A 24,311-nucleotide genomic window follows, 5' to 3' on the forward strand; every position below is an offset into this window, starting at 1 on the left:
AGAAGGGTGAGGAACACAGCCAGGATCAGACTCTCACCAGAGGGCCCACATCACCAAGGGGATGGGAACCGGGCAGGAGTGTCCCCACACCAGTGGGACAACATCATCGAAAGGTGAGGATCCCAGCACATGTGTCCTCAAACCAGAGGAACCACATCACCAAGGGGTTCAGAATGAGGCTGGCAGGACTGGCCTCACAACACAGGGTCCATAGAATATAAAAGTTGAGGAATCCAGCAGTTGGAACCTCCCAGCAAGTGGCCCAGAGCACCGAGGCTATGGGATCCAGGCCGCAGTGAACTCACAGCAGAGGGTCCACATCATGAACCTGTGAGCAGCCCAGCTGTTGGGACCTCAGAACAGAAGGCCCACATCCCCATTGGGATGGGAACCTGGCAGGAGTGGCTTTGCACCACTTAGCACATATCAGAAAATGTTAGGAGCCCAGCAGTTAGGGGCTGATGCCAGGGGGCCCTCATAACTGAGGGGAGGAGACTCCCAGCAGGTTCCAACTGCCAACAGAGGGACCACGTCTACAAGGTGGCATGCGCCAGCCAGGCAGTAGTGACCTCACAGCAGAGGGCCTATCTCACAGAAGGGTGAGGAACCGAGGCAGGATGAGACTCTCACCAGAGGGCCCACAACACCAAGGGGATGGGAACCAGTCAGGACTGTCCTCCCACCAGTGGGGCCACATCATCGAAAGGTGAGGAACCCAGCACATGTGGCCTCATATCAGAGGACATACATCACAAAGGGGATGGGAGTGAGGCAGGTAGGAGTAGCCTAAAAACAGAGGGCCCAAAGAATAAAAAAAGTGAGGAATCCAGCATTTGGAACCTCCCAGCAGGCGGCCGAGAGCACAGAAGCTATGGGATGCAGGCAGGAGTTAACTAACACCAGAGAGCCCACATCATGAAACTGTGAGCAACCCAGGCATTGGGACCTCAGAGCAGAAAGCCCACATCCCCATGGGGATGGGAACCTGACAGGAGTGTCCTGGCATCACTGGGCTCACATCAGAAAACGTGGGGAGCCCAGCAGTTAGAGCCTGATGCTAGAGGGCCGTCATCACCGAGGGCAGGAGGCTCCCAGCAGGTTCCATGTGCCAACAGAGGGCCCACGTCGCCAAGGTGATGTGTGCAAGTCAGGCAGGATTGACCTCACAGCAGAGGGCCTACCTCACAGAAGAGTGAGGAACCCAGCCAGGATAAGACTGTCACCAGAAGGCCCACATCACCAAGGGGATGGGAACCAGGCAGGAGTGTCCTCACACCAGTGGGGCCACATCATTGAAAGTTGCCTAACCCAGCACATGTGGCCTCAAACCAGAAGACCCACATCACGAAGGGGTTGCGAGTGAGGCAGGCAGGAGGAGCATCACAACACAGGACCCATAGAATACAAAAGTTGAGGAATCGAGCAGTTGGAACCTCCCAGCAGGCAGCCAAGACCACAGAGGCTATGGGATCCAGGCCACAGTGAACTAACACCAGAGAGCCCACATCATGAAATTGTGATCAACCCAGCCGTTGGAACCTCAGAGCAGAAGGCCCACATCCCCATGGGGATGGGAACCTAAGAGGAGTGCTTGAGCAACACTGGGCTCACTAAGAAAAGTTGGGGAGCCCAGCAGTTAGGGCCTGACGTCAGAGGGCCCTCATCACAGAGCTGAGGAGGCTCCCAGCAGGGTCCAATTGCCACCAGAGGGCTCATGTCAACAAGGCGAGGTGAGCAAGCCAGGCAAGAGTTACCTGATAGTAGAGGGCCCACCTCACAGATGGGTGAGGAACCCAGCCAGGATCAGACTCTCACCAGAGGGCCCACATCACAAAGGGGATGGGACCCAGTCAGGATTATCCTCACACCAGTGGGGCCTCATCATCTTAAGGTGAGGAACCCAGCACATGTGTCCTCAAACCAGAGGACCCACATCACCAAGGGCCTTGGAGTGAGGCAGGCAGGAGTAGCCTCACAACACAGGGCACATAATATAAAAAACGTGAGGATTCCAGCATTTAGACCTTCCAGCAGGTGGCCCAGAACACTGAGGCTATGGGATCCAGGCCACAGTGAACTCACAGCAGAGGGCCCACATCACAAAACTGTGAGCAACCCAGGAGTTGAGACCTCAGCGCAGAAGGACCACATCCCCATGGGAATGGGAACCTGGCTGGAGTGTCCTCGCACCACTGGGCGCACATCAGAAAATGTGGGGAGCCCACCATTTAGGGCCTGACGCCAGAGGGCTGTCATCACCGAGAGGAGGAGGCGCCCTGCATGCTCCAACTGCCACCAGAGGGCTCACGTCTCCAAGGTGACGTGTGCCAGCCAGGCAGGAGTGACCTCACAGCAGAGGGCCTACCTCACAGAACGTTGAGGAACCCAGCCAGGATTAGACTCTCGCCAGAGGGCCCACCTCACCAAGGGGATGGGAACCAGGCAGGAGTGTCCTCACACGAGTGGGGTCACATCATCGAAAGGTGAGGAACGCAGCACATGTGGCCTCAAGCCATAGGACAGTCATCACCAAGGGGCTGGCAGTGAGGCAGGCAGGAGGAGCCTCACAACAGAGGGCACATAGAATAAAAAAGTTGAGGAATCCAGCAGTTGGAACCTCCCAGCAGGCGGCTCAGAGCACCGATGATAAAGGATCCTTGCCGGAGTGAACTCACAGCAGAGGGCCCACATCATGGTACTGTGAGCAAGCCAGCCGTTTTGACCTCAGAGCAGAAGGCCCATATCGCCATGGGGATGGGAACCTGGCAAGAGTCTCCTCACTCACTTGGCGCACATCAGAAAATGTGGGGAGCCCAGCAGTTATGGCCTAAGGCAAGAGGGCCCTCATCACCGAGGGGAGGAGGATCCCAGCACACTCCAACTGCCACCAGAGGGCCCACGTCGCCAAGGAGACGTGTGCCAGACAGGCATGATTGACCTCACAGCAGAGGGCCCACCTCACAGAAGGGTGAGGAACCCAGCCAGGATCAGACTCTCACCTGAGGGCCCACATCAGCAAGGGGATGGGAACCAGTCAGGACTGTCTTCCCTCCAGTGGGGTCACATCATCGAAAGGTGCGGAACCCAGCACATGTGGCCTCAAATCAGAGGACACATATCACAAAGGGAATGGGAGTGAGGCAGGCAGGAGTAGCCTAAAAACAGAGGGCCCAAAGAATAAGAAAGGTGAGGAATCCAGCAGTTGGAACCTCCCAGCAGGCGGCCCAGAGCACAGAAGCTATGGGATGCAGGCAGGAGTGAACTAATACCAGAGAGCCCACATCATGAAACTGTGAGCAACCCAGGCTTTGGGACCTCAGAGCAGAAGGCCCACATCCCAATGGGGATGTGAACCTGGCTGGAGTGTCCTCGCACCACTGGGCGCACATCACAAAATGTGGGGAGCCCAGCAGTTAGGGCCTGACGCCAGAGGGCCCTCATCACCGAGGAGAGGAGGCTCCCAGCAGGCTCCAAGTGCCACCAGAGGGCTCATGTCCACAAGGCGAGGTGAGCAAGCCAGGCAGGAGTGACCTCACAGCAGACGGCCCACCTCACAGATGGGTGAGGAACCCAGCCAGGATCAGACTCTCAACAGAGGGCCCACATCACCAAGGGGATGTGAACCAGGCAGGAGTCTCCTAAGACCATTGGTCCCACATCATCGAAAGGTGAGGAACCCAGCACATGTGGCCTCAAACCAGACGACACACATCACGAAGGGGCTGGGAGTGAGGCAGGCAGGAGGAGCCTCACAACAGAGGGCCCAAAAAATTAAAAAAGTGAGGAATCCAGCAGTTGGAACCTCCCAGCAGGCGGCCAAGAGAACAGAGGCTATGGGATCCAGGCCTCTGTGAACACCAGAGAGCCCACATCATGAAAATGTGAACAACCCAGCCGTTGGGACCTCAGAGCAGAAGGCCCACATCCCCATGGAGATGGGATCCTAAGAGGAGTGCCAAAGCATCACTGGGCTCACTAAGAAAAGTTGGTGAGCCCAGCAGTTAGGGCCTGACGCAAGAGGGCCCTCATCACTGGGGGGAGGAGATTCCCAGCACGCTCCAACTGCCACCACACGGCTGACTTCACCAAGGCAATGTGTGCCAGCCATGCAGGAGTGACCTATCAGCAGAGGGTCTCCCTCACAGGTGAGTGAGGAACAAAGCCAGGAACAGACTCTCACCAGGGGGTCCACATAACCACGTGGATGAGAACCAGGCAGGAGTGTCCTCACACTAGTGGGGCCACATCATCGAAAGGTGAGGAACCCAGCAAAGGTGGCCACAAACCAGAGGACCCACATCACCAAGGGGTTGAGAGTGAGGTAGGTGTCTGGACGGGCATATTTAACACTCATTTCCCACCAGGAAGAGAAATTAACCAAAGGCTCAGCGTGCCCTGCCAGAAGCAGATTAGGGCCTGAAGCAGTCTTGCGGGTTTGCGGCCAGCTCACAAGAAAGCGAGTTGAAGAAAGGAGCTCAGGGGCCCTGTAATTCACAAACCTGCAGAGTTATAAATGACAGATAACGTCCAAAAATATATTGAAGTAAGGCTGCGAAGAGGACTTGAAAGCGGGGCAGAATTTCAGGAAACCGATTTCAGGAGGTAGACTGGATTTGCATTTAAAGCATAGGAAAAGAGGCAGAACATCGACAATGATGCACTTGACAACAAAGGGCGTATGAGTTTGTTCCTGAATATATTCAGGAAAAAACACATACACCCTTTTTGGCAAACCAAGCAAGCTTGCAATGGAAATCCGAACTACTATGAAGTGTCACTTCCCCCCGGTCTAAAGGGCCATCTGAGAAAAGTGTAAAATCCAGAAAGGCAAGACAGGCCATGGGGAAAAAGGAGCCTTGTTATGCTGATGGGCGGGATGTACATTGCCAACAGCCACTCTGGAGAAGTGTATGGTGTTTCCTGATACATCTGAAAAACAAAGCAACAGAGTCTAGGGCATTTCCACTTATGGTCCTATAGCTTAGGGAAATTAAAATCAAAAAGACACAGCCACCCCAAAATTTACAACGGCTCTGTTTACAGGAGCCTCTTCTACAGTACAAGTTAAATATCCCAGAGAACAAATAATTGATAAAGAAGTTGCGGTACTTATGTACAACAGAATACCACTCAGCAATGAAATCTGTGTCACCAGGCCTGTACCAGCATAATGAGTGGATTGAGGCATGATGATTCTAAGTGAAATAAGTCACACAGAAAAAGAAACATCATAAGGTATCACTAATGCACGGAATGTAAACTTGGCTACACATGAACTGAATTACAAAACAGAACAGGGTCTCAAGATTAGAAAACCAACTTATGCTTGCTTAAGGGGAAAGGTGAGTTAAGGGGGTGCTGCATAAAACCAGAGTTTGAAATTAGCACAGATACCGTTCCATAAGCCAAATATGTAATAGACAAGACCTACCCCCTGCTCAACGAAATGGACTCAACAATGAGGTATCACCTCACACCTGTTAGAATGGGCATCATCTGAAAATCTACAAACAACAAATGCTGGAAAGGGTGTGGAGAAAAGGAACCCTCTTCCACTATTGTTGGGAATATAAATTGATACAGTCACTATGGAGAACAATATGGAGTTTCTTAAGAAACTAATAATAGAATTACCATATGATACAGCAATCCCAGGACTGGACATATACCCAGACAAAACCATAAATCAAAAAGAGACATTCACCGCAATGTTCATTGCATCACTATTTATAATATCGAGGTAATGGAAGCAACCTAAATGCCCACAGACAGACGAATGCATAAAGCTGTGGTACATATATAAAATGGAATATTACTAAGCCATGAAAGGAATGAAATTGGGTCATTTGTAGAGACGTCGATGGATCTAGAGACTGTCATACAGAGTGAAGTAAGTCAGAAAGAGAAAAACAAATCTTGTATATTCATGCATATATGTGGAACCTAGAAAAACTGTACAGATTAACCGTTTTGCAAGGCATAAACAGAGCAACAGATGTAGACAACAATCGTATGGACAACAAGGGGGGAAAGCTCTTGGAGGGGTGGTGGTGGGAGGAATTGAGAGATTGGGATTGGCATGTAAACATTTATATGTATAAAATAGATAACCAATGAGAACCTGCTGTATAAAAATATAAAATAAAATTCAAAATTAAAAAGAAATAAAATTTAAAAAATAAAACAGAAAAAACAATTATTCCCTTCACATACATGTATTTATATGAATAAATTATTTCCATGCTTATATCTGTAAATACAAAAAAGAGGAATAAAATCTACCTTGAACCAAAAACAAAAAAGAGAAAAAAAAAAAACAGAACCCACCAGTTACTCAGAGGAAAACCGTATCAGGGCACTTGCTCCAGTTGTAAACAATTCTGAAGTTGGTCAGTGGTGGAGAATCGTCTCCCATTCAGCCAGCAGCCCCCACACAACAAGCGTCCTCATTGCAAAGCTGGGGCACTGTGCCGAGGCATCTGTGAGTAAACGTGAGCTGAGCCCCAGGCCAGTTGCTGCTGAACTGTTCCCGCCCTTCCCAGGTAAAACACCTGAATATATACAAGGACTTGAAAGCCTAGAGGAAGGGCCATGGAGCCACACGAGTGACAGCATGCCAGCTGACTTGGTGCCTGCAGGCCAGCCAGGATGGTCCTGGCCCTGGGTGCTCTTCTGGAAGATTTCCATTTCCCTGCCTGAGATACCCGTCCTGTCCCTGCCCCCACTGCTTTTTTCCTTCCTCACCTCTGCCCAGGGAGAAATTCCAGCAGCAGGTATGGGTGACACATCCTCTTCTTTAGCAGGTGGCAGCCTGGCAACTGCTGCAGAAAGTCCAGCAGAGCCCCACTCACACTGGGCCACCCACAAAGCCGTGGCCTCTCACTCCCTCCCACCAGCCCAGCCCCGAGACTGCTGACAGGGCAGAGAAAATGGCGTCAGGCACAGCTGCAGGGGCTTTTGCTGCCTGGAGTGGTATTTATATTGATCTCAACCCAGGCACACCTGGGGAGGGCTGGCCGGCATGGTAAGGCTGCCCAGGTAGCCAATCATCACCCCTCAGGGGCTCACAGTTGCAGAAAATGGAACTTGCTGAACGGGCCAGGTCCAAGGAACAGGTGTGGGCTCCTGAGAGTCAGGATAGACAAGGGGCTGCAGCTTTGGCTTGTTTTCTAATCATTTTATCTGGCCCATGAGTGGGAGACAACTTCAAGAAAACCCTCTCCTAATGAGACGAACCCAGGAGTCAGGGAGAGGAGGGGTGGGTGGTGGTTGGAGACAGAGGCCTGGTGCCCTGGGTGCAGTGGAAGTCTCTGGAAGACCAGGTGGAGGGAGGCCACACAGAGTGATGCCCAGGGTCACAGACCTGTCGGAGCTGCTGTTTGTTAGTTCAAGTCCTGCTCTGAGGTGCTCTGTGTCAGCTCTGCGCGACAGGTGAGCTGGGGGTGCTCTTCAATGAGGGCTATGTGCACGGTTCCTGTGTGCCCAGCCCTGCCACGGTACCTGCAAGGGTAGCTCTGTATCCTGGGAGGGGCCTGACCATGAGAGCCCCGTGGGCTGGGTTGGGGGTGGGGTACCTGCCCAGGAGAGCTTCATATCCTGGGATTGGCCTGACCACGAGAGCCCCATGGGCTGCTGGGGACCTGGTAAAGGATGTCAGGACAGTCAGTGAAGCCACCGAGGATATACCTCCAGTTGCTCCTGATTCCTACACCCTGCTGGTCATTCTACCAACCACCAGGACATGGTATTCTGTATTAGTCTTCAATGATGCCTTCTTTTGTATTCCATTAGTCCCAGAGTCACAAGAAATTTTGGCTTGTGAGTGGCAGGACTCAACATACAACTAAAACAATACTTCCGGGCCGTCTTGCCCCAAGGGTTCAAAAATTCCCACACCATCTTTGGGGAAAGCTTAGCTAAAGACCGAAAAGTTCTACCTCTGGAAAAGGAAACCCTCCTTCAATATGCAGACGACATTCTGATCGCCAGCCCTACTAAGGAGGCCTCTGAACTACCAAGCCAATAAAGGATAGAAGTTGTCCAAGTAAAAGCTCAAATATCACAGACTGCGGTGACCTGCCTGGGCTTCATTCTCACACAAGGTCAGAGAAGCCCATCCCAGGAAAGGGAAGAAACCATTTGCAGCCTTACCCCTTTCTAAAACTAGAAGACAGCTTAGGGGTTCCTGGGGAGGCCAGGGTTTGCTGCTTCTGGATCCCTAACTACAGTCTACTAGCTGGGCCTCTATATGAAACACTGAAAGGAAAAGATGATGATCCTTTTGAACAGAATCCAGAAGTGGCCTTTCAAGAATGGAAAGAGCAGTCAATTCAGACCCTTGCCCTGGAACTCCCTAATTGAGCTAAACCCTTTGACCTTTCCATTCCCGGTGAAAGGTGAATCGCCATTGGAGAATTAGTGCAAAAACTGGGACCACTTGAAATGGAACAACGCAAGAATGCCATCCAGGTAGGATAAACTACAGTCACCAAGGGGCTTGGCCCACTGCCACATCTGGCCAAGATACTGGCGGTATCTAAAAACCTGGAAATCAGCAGCCCAAAAGGCCACCTCCCTCCTAAGGGAAAAGGACCCCACGTGGTGATCCTAATCACCAACCATGCCCTGAAGTTGCAGGGTTCGCTCCGTGGGCACACCGACCTCGAGTGAGGAGGCCCTCCAACTCCAACATCCAGAGAGATAACCGGGGGCAACAGGGCACCATGACGACTCGTGTGAACATCACTTGACCTGGAGTTTCTCTCATAAAACAACAATAGTGTGTCCCGAAGGAGTAGACTACTGCTTGCAGGACTTCCTGCACCCAGAGGGGAGCTAATAATCTTGGCGGGGGAACCGTATATCACACTGTCACCATAGAAAAGCCTACAGACACCGTGATGATGGTGGCCAATAAGACCGGCTGGACTCCTGTTTACTTCAAAAGGCTGTTGACTCAGTGGCCATCATGGTCCTTGATCACCACTGACCCTGGACTGTCTGGGAGTTGAGCGGGCAGGGCTCTGACACCTGGTGCTGTTTTTACGTTAATTCAGGGGCCTAATTGAAGAAAGAGCAGACTACTGGTCAGAGCATCTAGGCTGGCAGAAACGGTCAGCCTAAGGTGGCCGAACAAATGTGGGGCAGGGTGAAACCGGCCCCCACAGCGTCTCTGCACATCTCTTTCCTGGACCCTTAAAGGTCATTAGAATCTATAACACTTCCAATGCTGGTGCTCAGGCGGACGAGCAGGGAGGCAGGGGTCCTGGGGCCAATCAACGTCACCTGGAGGCTGCTGGGGAGAAGTTCTGACCCTCGTCCCCTGGTATGAGGGCTCCCAACTCAGCACTCAGCAGTTACAGAAGAAGGGTCTGCACCCTCAGCACTCCAAGAATGAGGAACGGGACAAAAGGCAGAGGAGGGGTTTGTCCCCAGCAAAGCCCATTAAAAATCCCTGGGAGATAAAAATAGAATGTGGGCAATAAAGTCAAGTCTGACCTTTTTTATCCTTTGTGCTTTGTCTAATTTCACGTGCTCCTAGGGTCCCGCATGCAGAGGTTCCACACCCGGCACTTCAGACCAGATTTCCTGGTGCAGAATGGCTGGGTCGACACCTCAGCTCCTGGGGCCCAGTGCAGACTCCGAGATATAGAGCCTGAGCTGCAGCCAACCCGGCCCTTGAGAGCTCCGCCCCCTCCCTCCCACTGACTCTGACAGGATCTCTACACAGCAGCCCAGCCCACAGCCCACAGGGTAGTGCATGCTCTCACCTCTCCATTCTCTGATGAAAATATAAAGTTTCCTTTGCTTGGGAACCAAACTCAGTCTCGATCTGTTGGCCCCAATGACACTGGGCAGGGGGACCCTTGTTGGGGTCCACTCTGGAGGATCAGTAACAGAAATTGAGACTATTGTAACTTCAATGAACAGATGTGTGAGCCAAACTGTAGTTAACATAGAACAGTTTATAAGGCTCGGGTAAAATAAGATGTTTCTAACACTTCCATTTGATATTTCCATCACTTTATTATAAGCAAGTTCAGTGAAAAGGTTTGTCTTATTTGTCAGGTCAATATTAGAGAAATGAAGTGATTTCTTTCCAAGGATGTACATCTAATAATCTTGGTTAAAGCTTCAATCTTGTTTTAAATGCTTTTCCATTGAAAATGATACCTCTCTTTCAGCTCCCCCATTTCTGAGAAGTATAAAATCTTATAATTTATTATTACCAAAGGGGAAAGGTGGGAGGAGGGATAAATTAACAGTTTGGAATTAACACATACACACTGCTATGTATAAAATAGATCATCAACAAGGAACTACTGTATAGCACAGGGAACTACACTCAATATTGTGCAATAACCTATAAGGGGAAATAATCGGAAAAAGAACAGATATTTTTATTGACATCATCTATCAATGACAGTTAAAGTGTAACCTAAGGGAAGCCGGTGGTGAGTGCTTCTGACCCTGAAGACTTCAGTCATCTAAAGTTTGGACTCTGCCTACTTCCCAAGGCCCTTAATGAACATATGTGTAGCCGTAGCTTAAAAAACTCCCCAGTTTGGGTTTCGGGGAGACACTGATTTTGAAAAAGCCCTGGTGTTCTCCTTACATGAATGGGACTCTTCCTACTGCTAAAACATGTCTGTCACATCCAGAGGATGGTATACCGTCTGATCGGGAAGAGTTTGGAAAAGGCATCTCATCTCCTCATCTCCTGGTGCTCGGGTTCACCCCTCCAGCGTCTTTACTAACAGTCTCCCCACTTGGAGTTGTCAACACTGTCAACATCCCGTTGCGTACAGTTTGGAATTTGTCCAGAGGATGAAGCGGAAGGATGAGGAACAATGAGAGACAAGTCCTAGGTGTTCAGACAGGCACATGTCACTCTAATTTCCAATCAGGAAGATGAATTGACCAAAGGCTAGGGTTGCCCATGGAAACAGTATAGGGCTTGAGGAAATCCCACTGCTTTGTGGCCAGTTCCCATAAACACAAGTTGAACAATGGAACTCAGGGGCAGTAAAATTCACGAAACTGCAGAGTTGAAAATATCTATCACTGAAAAATGTCTTGAGGAAAGTCAGAGAAAAGGATTGGCAAGCAAGGGAGAATGACAGGAAAGGGATTTGAGGAGGTAGAAAGGACTTGCCATTAAGCACAAGAAAAGGGGTTGAACATTGCCAACATTGCAGTTGGCCAAAAAGGCTGTATGCGTTTTTTTCTGTATATATTCAAGAAAAGGGCATACACTTTTTTAGCCAACCAAACAGGTGGGCACTGGAAATCAATACTACAAAAGATATCACTTCGCATCAGTCAGAAGAGCCATCCTCATAAAGTGTAAACGCCAGAAATGCAGGACAGGGCAAGGAGAAGAGGGAGCCCTGTGAGGCTTATAGTGGAAATGTATATTGCCAACGGCCATTCTGGAGAAGTGTATTGTGTTTACTAAAGCATCTAAAAAATGAGCTACAGAGCATAGGGCACTTGCACTCATGGGCGTATATCTTGGGAAAAACAAAAATCGAGAGGACACAGGCACCCCAATGTTTACTGCCTCTCTGTTTAAAAGATCCTCGACTAGGATATAACTTAAATGTCTCTGGAGGGAAAAAATGAATAGAGATGTGGTACTTATGTAGAGTGGAATATTATTCAGCCTGGAAATCAATGAAATATGGCCAGTTGTAACAACTCCGGAGGAGTTACGTATGATCATTCTAAGTGACATAATTCAAAAAGAAAAAGACACATATCATAAGATATCACTTAAAGGTGGAATCCAAAATGGCTACACATGAAATAAATTACAAAACAAAAACATAGTCAAATATGTAGAAAACACGCGTGAGGCTGCTAAACGGGAAAGGTGGGGAGGGGTGAGGCATCATCCAGGAGGTTGAAATTAGCAAAGATACCATTCCAAATACCAAACTGATAATCAACAAGGCCTACACGGTAGCTAAAAGAACTGCACTCAGCACACTCAAGTCACCGGAAAAGAATATCTATGACTGGTAAGAATCTGAAAAAGAATTTATTGATGTCTCTCTGTACGTGAATCAAGTGGATGTACAGCAGCAAGAAACAGAGCTTTGAAAATCAGCTGTAACCAATATAGTAATAAATTGAAAAAAATAAACGACAGAGAGACAGAGAAAACCTCTTACAACTTTTCCTCAGGGACGGTGATGCAACATGGATTGAACACATCTAGACCCACAGCAGGATGAGACATAAGGCTGGAAACTGTTCGCGCTAAGAGAAATGTGAGGTTGGGTGAGGAAATGCACACCCTTTAAAGTAATACTACCTGGTACCCATTCAATGGGTCCCAAATCTGCAGGTTCAAGGAATCTTCCTACAGCTAAAACATGCATGGAAAACCCAGAGGACTGTACACCATGTGATCGGGAGATGTGTCTAAAATGCACCTCATTTATCTCTCCTGGTGCTCCTGTTCATCATTCCAGCCACGTTACTTAGAATCTCCCCACTTAGAGAATCAGCACATTTAAACTTCTGTTTCACACATTTTGCAAATTGTGAGGAGGATGAACGGGAACAGGGGGAACCAATGAGAGAATAGTTGTAGGGGTTTGGACGGGTACATGTCACTCTAATTTCCCATTAAGAATAAGAATTAAAAAAAGGCTCAGCCCGCCTCGCCAGAGCCAAAATAGGGCCTGAAGCAATCCTGCGGTTTTGAGGCCAGCTCACAAAAGAGCAACTTAAAAAATGGAGCTCAGGGTCACTGCAATTCACAAACCTGCAGAGTTATAAATGAAAACTAACGTCCAAAAATATGTTGAGGTAAGGCAAAGAAGAGGATCTGAATGCAAGACAGAATTGCAAGAAACAGATTTCAAGAGATAGATTGGACTCGCCTTTAAAGCACATGAAAAGCGACAGAATTTCGACAATGATGCGGTTGGCCCAAAAGGGAGTATGCGTTTTTTCCTGAATATATCCAGGAAAAAACGCATACGCACTTTATGGGCAACCAAGCAAGCAAGCAATGCAAATGTGCACAATAAAGAAGTCTCATTTCCCACTGGTCAAAAGGGCCATCCGAAAAAATTGTAAAAACCAGAAATGCAGGACAGGCCATGGAGAACAGGAAGCCTTTATACGCTGATGGACAGTGTGTGAACTGCCGAGAGCCACTCTGGAGAAGTGTATGGTGGTTCCTAAATCATCTAAAAAACAGAGCGACAGAGCATAGGGCACTTCCAATCACGGGAGTATATCTAGGGAAGTCTAAAAATCAACAAGACACAAGCACACCACAGTTTAGGGCTACTCTGTTTACAAGAACCTCAACTTCAGTACACCTTAAATATCCCAGGAAAGAGAACAATGGATAAAGAAAATGTGGTACTTATGTACAATGGAATATCTCTTCACCATGAAATCAATGTAATAAGGCTAGTAGAAGGATAAAGAGTGGATTGAGGTCCGATAATACTACTTGAAATAAGTCAAACAGAAAAAGAAACATATCATCAGATATCACTTATAGAGGGAGGATAAATATGGCTGCACAAAAAATGAATTACAAAACAGAACAGTGTCTCACATTTAGAAAACACACTTATGTCAGCTTAAGGGGAAAGGAGAGGTGGGGTGATGCATAAAACCAGAGTTTGAAATTAGCACAGATACCGTTCAATAAACCAAAATAGGTATCAGAAAAGATCTACACCTTGCTCAATGAACTGGCCTCAACACACCCTATACACCGCAGAGAAATATATCTGAGTAATAAGAATCTTAAAACCCATGTATTGATATATCTCCATAAGGGAATCAAGTGTGCGCAGAGCGGCACAAACACAGCAGTGAAAATGAGCTAAACCCCTTTATAGAAATAAATTTTAAAACCAAAACGCAGAAACAATGAAAGAGAGAAAAATTCTTACAAAATTCGCTCAGGGGCTGTGATGCAACCTGGAATGACCACATATAAACCCACAGCTGGATAAGACATAAGGCTGGACACTTGGGGCTGAAAGGATTGGTGAGCTTTGGTGAGCAACTGCCGAAAGTTTAATGCAATACTTCATGCTACTCATTCCAAGGGTCCCAACACTCCAGGTTGAAGGGAATCTTCCTACAGCTAAACCATGCATGGGAAATCCAGCGGATGGTATACCATATGATCGGGAAAGGTTTCTAAAATGCACCTCATTTTCCTCTCCTGGGGCTCCGGATCAACATTCCAGCCACTTTACTAACAACATCTCCACATGGAGAGTCAATGCCTTTAAGTTCCGGTATCGCACAGTCTGCAGTTAGTGCGGAGGATGAATGGGAATAGGGGGAACCAGTGAGAAAATAGCTGTAGCGGTTTCAATGGGCACATGTCACTCTAATTTCACATCAGGAAGAAGAATTAACCAAAGGCAGAGCAAGGCGTCCCAGAAGAAGAATAGGGCCTGAAGAAATCCTGTGGATATGAGGCAAGATCACAAAAATAAGAGCAGAAAAATGGAGCTAAGGGCCACTGCAATTCAAAAACCTGCAGAGTTATAAAGGCCAACTATTTTCCAAACGTATATTGAGGTAAGGCTATGAAGAGGCACTGAGAGCAAGGCAGAACTGCAGGAAACCGATTTCAGGAGGTAGACTGGAATTGCACTGAAAACATATGAAAAGACTCAGAATGTCGACAATGATGCACTTGGCCAAAAAGGGCGTATGCGTTTCTTCCTGAATATATTCAGGAAAAACTGCATACGCCCTTTTTGGCCAACCAAGCAAGCTTGCAAAAGAAATCTGCACTACAATGAAGTCTCACTGCCCCCCAGTCAAAAGGGCCATCTGAAAAAAGTGTAAAATCCAGAAAGGCAGGACAGGCCATGGAGAACTGGGAGCCTTGTTATGCTGATGGGCGGGATGTAAATTGCCAACAGCCACTCTGGAGAAGTGTATGGTGTTTCCTGAAACATCTAAAAAAGAAAGCAACACAGCCTAGGACACTTCCACTTATGGTCTTATAGCTTAGGGAAATTAAACTCAAAAAGACACAGCCACCCCAAAGTTTGGGACGGCTCTGTTTACAAGAACCTCGTTTACGGTACAGGTTCAAAATTGCAGAAAGCGAAAAATGGATAAAGAAGTTGTGGTACTTACGTACAATGCAATATCACTCAGCAATGAAATCTATGTCATCAGGCCGGTAGCAGCATAATGAGTGGATTCAGGTACGATGATTCTAAATGAAATAAGTCACACAGAAAAAGAAACATCATAAGATATCACTAATACACGGAATGTAAACTTGGCTACACAGAAACTGAATTACAAAACAGAAAAGCATCTCAAATGTAGAAAACCAACTTATGCTTGCTTAAGGGGAAAGGTGAGCTGGGGTGCTGCATAAAACCAGAGATTGAAATTAGCACAGATACCGTTCTGTAAGCCAAATAAGTAATAGACAAGAATTACTCCTTGCTCAACGAAGTGGACTCAACACCCCATAATAAACGCCTAAGAATATACGTGACTAGTAAGAATCTTAAAACGTATGGATTTATACGTCTCCAAAAGAGAATCAATCGTGTGTACAGCGGCATAAACGTAGCAGTGATAGGATTGGTGAGGTTTGGTGAGCAAATGCAGACCCTTTGAAGTCATATTGCATGGTACCCATTCCATGGGTCTCAACTCTCATGGTTTAAGGGATTCTTCCTTCAGCTAAACATGCATGTGGAACACAGAGTATGATCCACCGTGTGATCGGGAAACGTGTTCAAATGTGTCTCAGTTTTCGTCCCCTGGTACTCGGGTGCAACATTCCAGACGCTTTACTAACACTCTCCCCACTTGGAGAGTCGGTGCCTTTAACCTCCTGTTTGGCCCAGTTTGCAATTTCTGCGTAAGATGAACAGGAATAGGGAGAACCAATGAGAGACTAGGTGGAGGTGTCTGGACGGGCAAATTTAACTCTCATTTCCCACCAGGAAGAGGAATTAACCAAAGGCTCAGCGTGGCATGCCAGAAGCACACTAGGGCCTGAAGCAATCCTGCGGTGTTGCGGCCAGCTCACAAGAAAGCGAGTTGAAGGAAGGAACTCAGGGGCACTGTAATTCACAAACCTGCAGAGTTATAAATGACAGCTTTCGTCCAAAAATATATTGAAGGAAGGCTGCCAAGAGGACTTGAAAGCGGGGCAGAATTGCAGGAAACCGATTTCAGGAGGTAGACTGGAATTGCATGTAAAGCATAGGAAAAGAGGCAGAACGTCCACAATGATGCACTTGGCCAAAAAGGGCGTATGCGTTTTTTCCGGAATATATTCAGGAAAAAACGCATACGCCCTTTTTGGCCAACCAAGCAAGCTTGCAAAGGAAATCTGCACTACAATGAAGTCTCACTGCCCCCTGGTCAAAAGGGCTATCTGAAAAAAGTGTAAAATCCAGAAAGGCAGGACAGGCCATGGAGAACTGGGAGCCTTGTTATGCTGATGGGCGGGATGTAAATTGCCAACAGCCACTCTGGAGAAGTGTATGTTGTTTCCTGAAACATCCAAAAAACAAAGCAACAGAGCCTAGGGCACTTCCACTTATGGTCCTATAGCTTAGGGAAATTAAAATAAAAAAGACACAGCCACCCCAAAGTTTGGGCCGGCTCTGTTTACAAGAACCTCGTTTACGGTACAAGTTGAATATCACAGAAAGCGAAAAATGGATAAAGAAGTTGTGGTACTTACGTACAATGCAGTATCACACAGCAATGAAATCTATGTCATCAGGGCCGTAGCAGCATAATGAGTGGATTCAGGTACGATGATTCTAAGTGAAATAAGTCACACAGAAAAAGAAACATCATAAGGTATCACTAACACACGGAATGTAAACTTGGCTACACAGGAACTGAATTACAAAACAGAACAGGGTCTCAAATGTAGAAAACCTACTTACGCTTGCTTAAGGGGAATGGTGGGTTGGGGTGCTGCATGAAACCAGAGATTGAAATTGGCACAGATACCGTTCCATAAGCCAAATATGTAATAGACAAGAGCTACTCCTTGCTCAACGAAGTGGACTCAACACCCCATATTAAACGCCTAAGAATATACCTGACTAGTAAGAATCTTAAAACCTATGGATTTATATGTCTCCGAAAGAGAATCAAGCGTGTGTACAGCAGCATAAGTGCAGCAGTGATAGGATTGGTGACGTTCGATGAGCAAACGCAGACCCTTTGAAGTCATATTGCATGGTACCCATTCCATGGGTCTCAACTCTCCAGTTTTAAGGGATTCTTCCTTCAGCTAAACATGCATGTGGAACCCAGAGTATGATCCACCGTGTGATCGGGAAACGTGTTCAAATGTGTCTCAGTTTTCGTCTCCTGGTACTCGGGTGCAACATTCCAGACGCTTTACTAACACTCTCCCCACTTGGAGAGTCAGTGCCTTTAAACTCCTGTTTGGCCCAGTTTGCAATTTCTGCGTAAGATGAACAGGAATAGGGAGAACCAATGAGAGACTAGGTGGAGGTGTCTGGACGGGCAAATTGAACTCTCATTTCCCACCAGGAAGAGGAATTAACCAAAGGCTCAGCATGCCGTGCCAGAACGAAACTAGGGCCTGCAGCAATCCTGCGGTGTTGCGGCCAGCTCACAAGAAAGCGAGTTGAAGAAAGGAGCTCAGGGGCACTGTAATTCACAAACCTGCAGAGTTATAAATGACAGCTATCTTCCAAAAATATATTGAAGTAAGGCTGCGAAGAGGACTTGAATGCGGGGCAGAATTGCTGGAAACTGATTTCAGAACGTACACGGGAGTAGCTCTTAAAGCATAGGAAAAGAGACAGAACTTGGAAAATAATGCACTTGGCAAAAAAGGGCATATGTGTTTTATCCAGAGCTCTCATAACTGAGGGGAGGAGATTCCCAGCAGGCTCCAACTGCCACCTGAGGGCTCACATTGCCAAGGCAACGTGAGCATGCCAGGCAGGAGTTACCTCACAGCAGAGGTCCCACCTCACAGAAGGGTGAGAAACCCAGCCAACATCAGACTCTCACCAGAGGGCCCACATCACCAAGGGGATGGGAACCAGGCAGGAGTGTCTTCACATCAGTGGGGCCACATCATCGAAAGCTGAGGTACTCAGCACATGTGTCCTCAAACCAGAGGACTCACATCACCAAGGACCTCGGAGTGAGGCAGGCAGGAGTAGCCTCACAACACTGGGCACATAGAATAAAAAAGTGAGGAATCCAGCAGTTGGAACCTCCCAGCAGGCGGCCCAGAGCACCGAGGCTATGGGATCCAGGCCACAGTGAACTCACAGAAGAGGGCCCATATCATGAAACTGAGCAACCCAGCCATTGGGACCTCAGAGCAGGAGGCCCACATCCCCATGGGGATGGAATTCTGGTAGGAGTGTCCTCGCACCACTGAGAACGTATCAGAAAATTTTGGGCGACCAGCAGTTAGGGCCTGACGCCAGAGGACCCTCATCACCAAGGGAAGGAGGCTCCCAGCAGGCTCCAACTGCCACCAGAGGGCTGACGTCGCCAAGGCGATGTGTGCCAACCAGGCACGAATGACCTCACAGCAGAGGGCCCACCTCAGAGAAGTGTGACGAACCCAGTCAGGATCAGACTCGCACCAGAGGGCCCACATCACCAAATGGATTGGAACCAGGCAGGAGTGTCCTCACATGAGTAGGGCCACATCATCTAAAGGTGAGGAACCCAGAACATGTGGCTTCAAACAATAGGACACCCATCACCAAGGGGCTGGGAGTGAGGCAGGCAGGAGGAGCCTCATAACAGAGGGCCCAAAAATAAGAAAGGTGAGGAATCCAGCAGTTGGAACCTCCCAGCAGGCGGCCCAGAGCACAGAGGCTAGAGGAACCAGGCCAGAGTGAACTAACACCAGACAGCCCACATCATGAAACTGTGAGCAACCCAGACATTGGGACCTCAGAGCAGAAGGCCCACATCCCCATGGTGATGGGAACATGACAGGAGTGTCCTGGCATCACTGGGCTCACATCAGAAAACGTGGGGTGCTCAGAAGTTAGGGCCTGACGCTAGAGGGCACTCATCACCGAGAGGAGGAGGCTCCCAGCAGGCTCCAGCTGCCACCAGAGGGCCAACGTCGCCAAGGTGATGTGTGCCAGCCTGGCAGGAGTGACCTCACAGCAGAGGGCCCACCTCACAGAAGGGTGAGGAACACAGCCAGGATCAGACTCTCACCAGAGGGCCCACATCACCAAGGGGATGGGAACCGGGCAGGAGTGTCCCCACACCAGTGGGACAACATCATCGAAAGGTGAGGATCCCAGCACATGTGTCCTCAAACCAGAGGAACCACATCACCAAGGGGTTCAGAATGAGGCTGGCAGGACTGGCCTCACAACACAGGGTCCATAGAATATAAAAGTTGAGGAATCCAGCAGTTGGAACCTCCCAGCAAGTGGCCCAGAGCACCGAGGCTATGGGATCCAGGCCGCAGTGAACTCACAGCAGAGGGTCCACATCATGAACCTGTGAGCAGCCCAGCTGTTGGGACCTCAGAACAGAAGGCCCACATCCCCATTGGGATGGGAACCTGGCAGGAGTGGCTTTGCACCACTTAGCACATATCAGAAAATGTTAGGAGCCCAGCAGTTAGGGGCTGATGCCAGGGGGCCCTCATAACTGAGGGGAGGAGACTCCCAGCAGGTTCCAACTGCCAACAGAGGGACCACGTCTACAAGGTGGCATGCGCCAGCCAGGCAGTAGTGACCTCACAGCAGAGGGCCTATCTCACAGAAGGGTGAGGAACCGAGGCAGGATGAGACTCTCACCAGAGGGCCCACAACACCAAGGGGATGGGAACCAGTCAGGACTGTCCTCCCACCAGTGGGGCCACATCATCGAAAGGTGAGGAACCCAGCACATGTGGCCTCATATCAGAGGACATACATCACAAAGGGGATGGGAGTGAGGCAGGTAGGAGTAGCCTAAAAACAGAGGGCCCAAAGAATAAAAAAAGTGAGGAATCCAGCATTTGGAACCTCCCAGCAGGCGGCCGAGAGCACAGAAGCTATGGGATGCAGGCAGGAGTTAACTAACACCAGAGAGCCCACATCATGAAACTGTGAGCAACCCAGGCATTGGGACCTCAGAGCAGAAAGCCCACATCCCCATGGGGATGGGAACCTGACAGGAGTGTCCTGGCATCACTGGGCTCACATCAGAAAACGTGGGGAGCCCAGCAGTTAGAGCCTGATGCTAGAGGGCCGTCATCACCGAGGGCAGGAGGCTCCCAGCAGGTTCCATGTGCCAACAGAGGGCCCACGTCGCCAAGGTGATGTGTGCAAGTCAGGCAGGATTGACCTCACAGCAGAGGGCCTACCTCACAGAAGAGTGAGGAACCCAGCCAGGATAAGACTGTCACCAGAAGGCCCACATCACCAAGGGGATGGGAACCAGGCAGGAGTGTCCTCACACCAGTGGGGCCACATCATTGAAAGTTGCCTAACCCAGCACATGTGGCCTCAAACCAGAAGACCCACATCACGAAGGGGTTGCGAGTGAGGCAGGCAGGAGGAGCATCACAACACAGGACCCATAGAATACAAAAGTTGAGGAATCGAGCAGTTGGAACCTCCCAGCAGGCAGCCAAGACCACAGAGGCTATGGGATCCAGGCCACAGTGAACTAACACCAGAGAGCCCACATCATGAAATTGTGATCAACCCAGCCGTTGGAACCTCAGAGCAGAAGGCCCACATCCCCATGGGGATGGGAACCTAAGAGGAGTGCTTGAGCAACACTGGGCTCACTAAGAAAAGTTGGGGAGCCCAGCAGTTAGGGCCTGACGTCAGAGGGCCCTCATCACAGAGCTGAGGAGGCTCCCAGCAGGGTCCAATTGCCACCAGAGGGCTCATGTCAACAAGGCGAGGTGAGCAAGCCAGGCAAGAGTTACCTGATAGTAGAGGGCCCACCTCACAGATGGGTGAGGAACCCAGCCAGGATCAGACTCTCACCAGAGGGCCCACATCACAAAGGGGATGGGACCCAGTCAGGATTATCCTCACACCAGTGGGGCCTCATCATCTTAAGGTGAGGAACCCAGCACATGTGTCCTCAAACCAGAGGACCCACATCACCAAGGGCCTTGGAGTGAGGCAGGCAGGAGTAGCCTCACAACACAGGGCACATAATATAAAAAACGTGAGGATTCCAGCATTTAGACCTTCCAGCAGGTGGCCCAGAACACTGAGGCTATGGGATCCAGGCCACAGTGAACTCACAGCAGAGGGCCCACATCACAAAACTGTGAGCAACCCAGGAGTTGAGACCTCAGCGCAGAAGGACCACATCCCCATGGGAATGGGAACCTGGCTGGAGTGTCCTCGCACCACTGGGCGCACATCAGAAAATGTGGGGAGCCCACCATTTAGGGCCTGACGCCAGAGGGCTGTCATCACCGAGAGGAGGAGGCGCCCTGCATGCTCCAACTGCCACCAGAGGGCTCACGTCTCCAAGGTGACGTGTGCCAGCCAGGCAGGAGTGACCTCACAGCAGAGGGCCTACCTCACAGAACGTTGAGGAACCCAGCCAGGATTAGACTCTCGCCAGAGGGCCCACCTCACCAAGGGGATGGGAACCAGGCAGGAGTGTCCTCACACGAGTGGGGTCACATCATCGAAAGGTGAGGAACGCAGCACATGTGGCCTCAAGCCATAGGACAGTCATCACCAAGGGGCTGGCAGTGAGGCAGGCAGGAGGAGCCTCACAACAGAGGGCACATAGAATAAAAAAGTTGAGGAATCCAGCAGTTGGAACCTCCCAGCAGGCGGCTCAGAGCACCGATGATAAAGGATCCTTGCCGGAGTGAACTCACAGCAGAGGGCCCACATCATGGTACTGTGAGCAAGCCAGCCGTTTTGACCTCAGAGCAGAAGGCCCATATCGCCATGGGGATGGGAACCTGGCAAGAGTCTCCTCACTCACTTGGCGCACATCAGAAAATGTGGGGAGCCCAGCAGTTATGGCCTAAGGCAAGAGGGCCCTCATCACCGAGGGGAGGAGGATCCCAGCACACTCCAACTGCCACCAGAGGGCCCACGTCGCCAAGGAGACGTGTGCCAGACAGGCATGATTGACCTCACAGCAGAGGGCCCACCTCACAGAAGGGTGAGGAACCCAGCCAGGATCAGACTCTCACCTGAGGGCCCACATCAGCAAGGGGATGGGAACCAGTCAGGACTGTCTTCCCTCCAGTGGGGTCACATCATCGAAAGGTGCGGAACCCAGCACATGTGGCCTCAAATCAGAGGACACATATCACAAAGGGAATGGGAGTGAGGCAGGCAGGAGTAGCCTAAAAACAGAGGGCCCAAAGAATAAGAAAGGTGAGGAATCCAGCAGTTGGAACCTCCCAGCAGGCGGCCCAGAGCACAGAAGCTATGGGATGCAGGCAGGAGTGAACTAATACCAGAGAGCCCACATCATGAAACTGTGAGCAACCCAGGCTTTGGGACCTCAGAGCAGAAGGCCCACATCCCAATGGGGATGTGAACCTGGCTGGAGTGTCCTCGCACCACTGGGCGCACATCACAAAATGTGGGGAGCCCAGCAGTTAGGGCCTGACGCCAGAGGGCCCTCATCACCGAGGAGAGGAGGCTCCCAGCAGGCTCCAAGTGCCACCAGAGGGCTCATGTCCACAAGGCGAGGTGAGCAAGCCAGGCAGGAGTGACCTCACAGCAGACGGCCCACCTCACAGATGGGTGAGGAACCCAGCCAGGATCAGACTCTCAACAGAGGGCCCACATCACCAAGGGGATGTGAACCAGGCAGGAGTCTCCTAAGACCATTGGTCCCACATCATCGAAAGGTGAGGAACCCAGCACATGTGGCCTCAAACCAGACGACACACATCACGAAGGGGCTGGGAGTGAGGCAGGCAGGAGGAGCCTCACAACAGAGGGCCCAAAAAATTAAAAAAGTGAGGAATCCAGCAGTTGGAACCTCCCAGCAGGCGGCCAAGAGAACAGAGGCTATGGGATCCAGGCCTCTGTGAACACCAGAGAGCCCACATCATGAAAATGTGAACAACCCAGCCGTTGGGACCTCAGAGCAGAAGGCCCACATCCCCATGGAGATGGGATCCTAAGAGGAGTGCCAAAGCATCACTGGGCTCACTAAGAAAAGTTGGTGAGCCCAGCAGTTAGGGCCTGACGCAAGAGGGCCCTCATCACCGGGGGGAGGAGATTCCCAGCACGCTCCAACTGCCACCACACGGCTGACTTCACCAAGGCAATGTGTGCCAGCCATGCAGGAGTGACCTATCAGCAGAGGGTCTCCCTCACAGGTGAGTGAGGAACAAAGCCAGGAACAGACTCTCACCAGGGGGTCCACATAACCACGTGGATGAGAACCAGGCAGGAGTGTCCTCACACTAGTGGGGCCACATCATCGAAAGGTGAGGAACCCAGCAAAGGTGGCCACAAACCAGAGGACCCACATCACCAAGGGGTTGAGAGTGAGGTAGGTGTCTGGACGGGCATATTTAACACTCATTTCCCACCAGGAAGAGAAATTAACCAAAGGCTCAGCGTGCCCTGCCAGAAGCAGATTAGGGCCTGAAGCAGTCTTGCGGGTTTGCGGCCAGCTCACAAGAAAGCGAGTTGAAGAAAGGAGCTCAGGGGCCCTGTAATTCACAAACCTGCAGAGTTATAAATGACAGATAACGTCCAAAAATATATTGAAGTAAGGCTGCGAAGAGGACTTGAAAGCGGGGCAGAATTTCAGGAAACCGATTTCAGGAGGTAGACTGGATTTGCATTTAAAGCATAGGAAAAGAGGCAGAACATCGACAATGATGCACTTGACAACAAAGGGCATATGAGTTTGTTCCTGAATATATTCAGGAAAAAACACATACACCCTTTTTGGCAAACCAAGCAAGCTTGCAATGGAAATCCGAACTACTATGAAGTGTCACTTCCCCCCGGTCTAAAGGGCCATCTGAGAAAAGTGTAAAATCCAGAAAGGCAAGACAGGCCATGGGGAAAAAGGAGCCTTGTTATGCTGATGGGCGGGATGTACATTGCCAACAGCTACTCTGGAGAAGTGTATGGTGTTTCCTGATACATCTGAAAAACAAAGCAACAGAGTCTAGGGCATTTCCACTTATGGTCCTATAGCTTAGGGAAATTAAAATCAAAAAGACACAGCCACCCCAAAATTTACAACGGCTCTGTTTACAGGAGCCTCTTCTACAGTACAAGTTAAATATCCCAGAGAACAAATAATTGATAAAGAAGTTGCGGTACTTATGTACAACAGAATAC

The sequence above is a fragment of the Leucopleurus acutus genome, assembly GCF_964270905.1.
Source record: "Leucopleurus acutus genome assembly, chromosome: 4".
Lineage (NCBI taxonomy): Eukaryota > Metazoa > Chordata > Mammalia > Artiodactyla > Delphinidae > Leucopleurus > Leucopleurus acutus.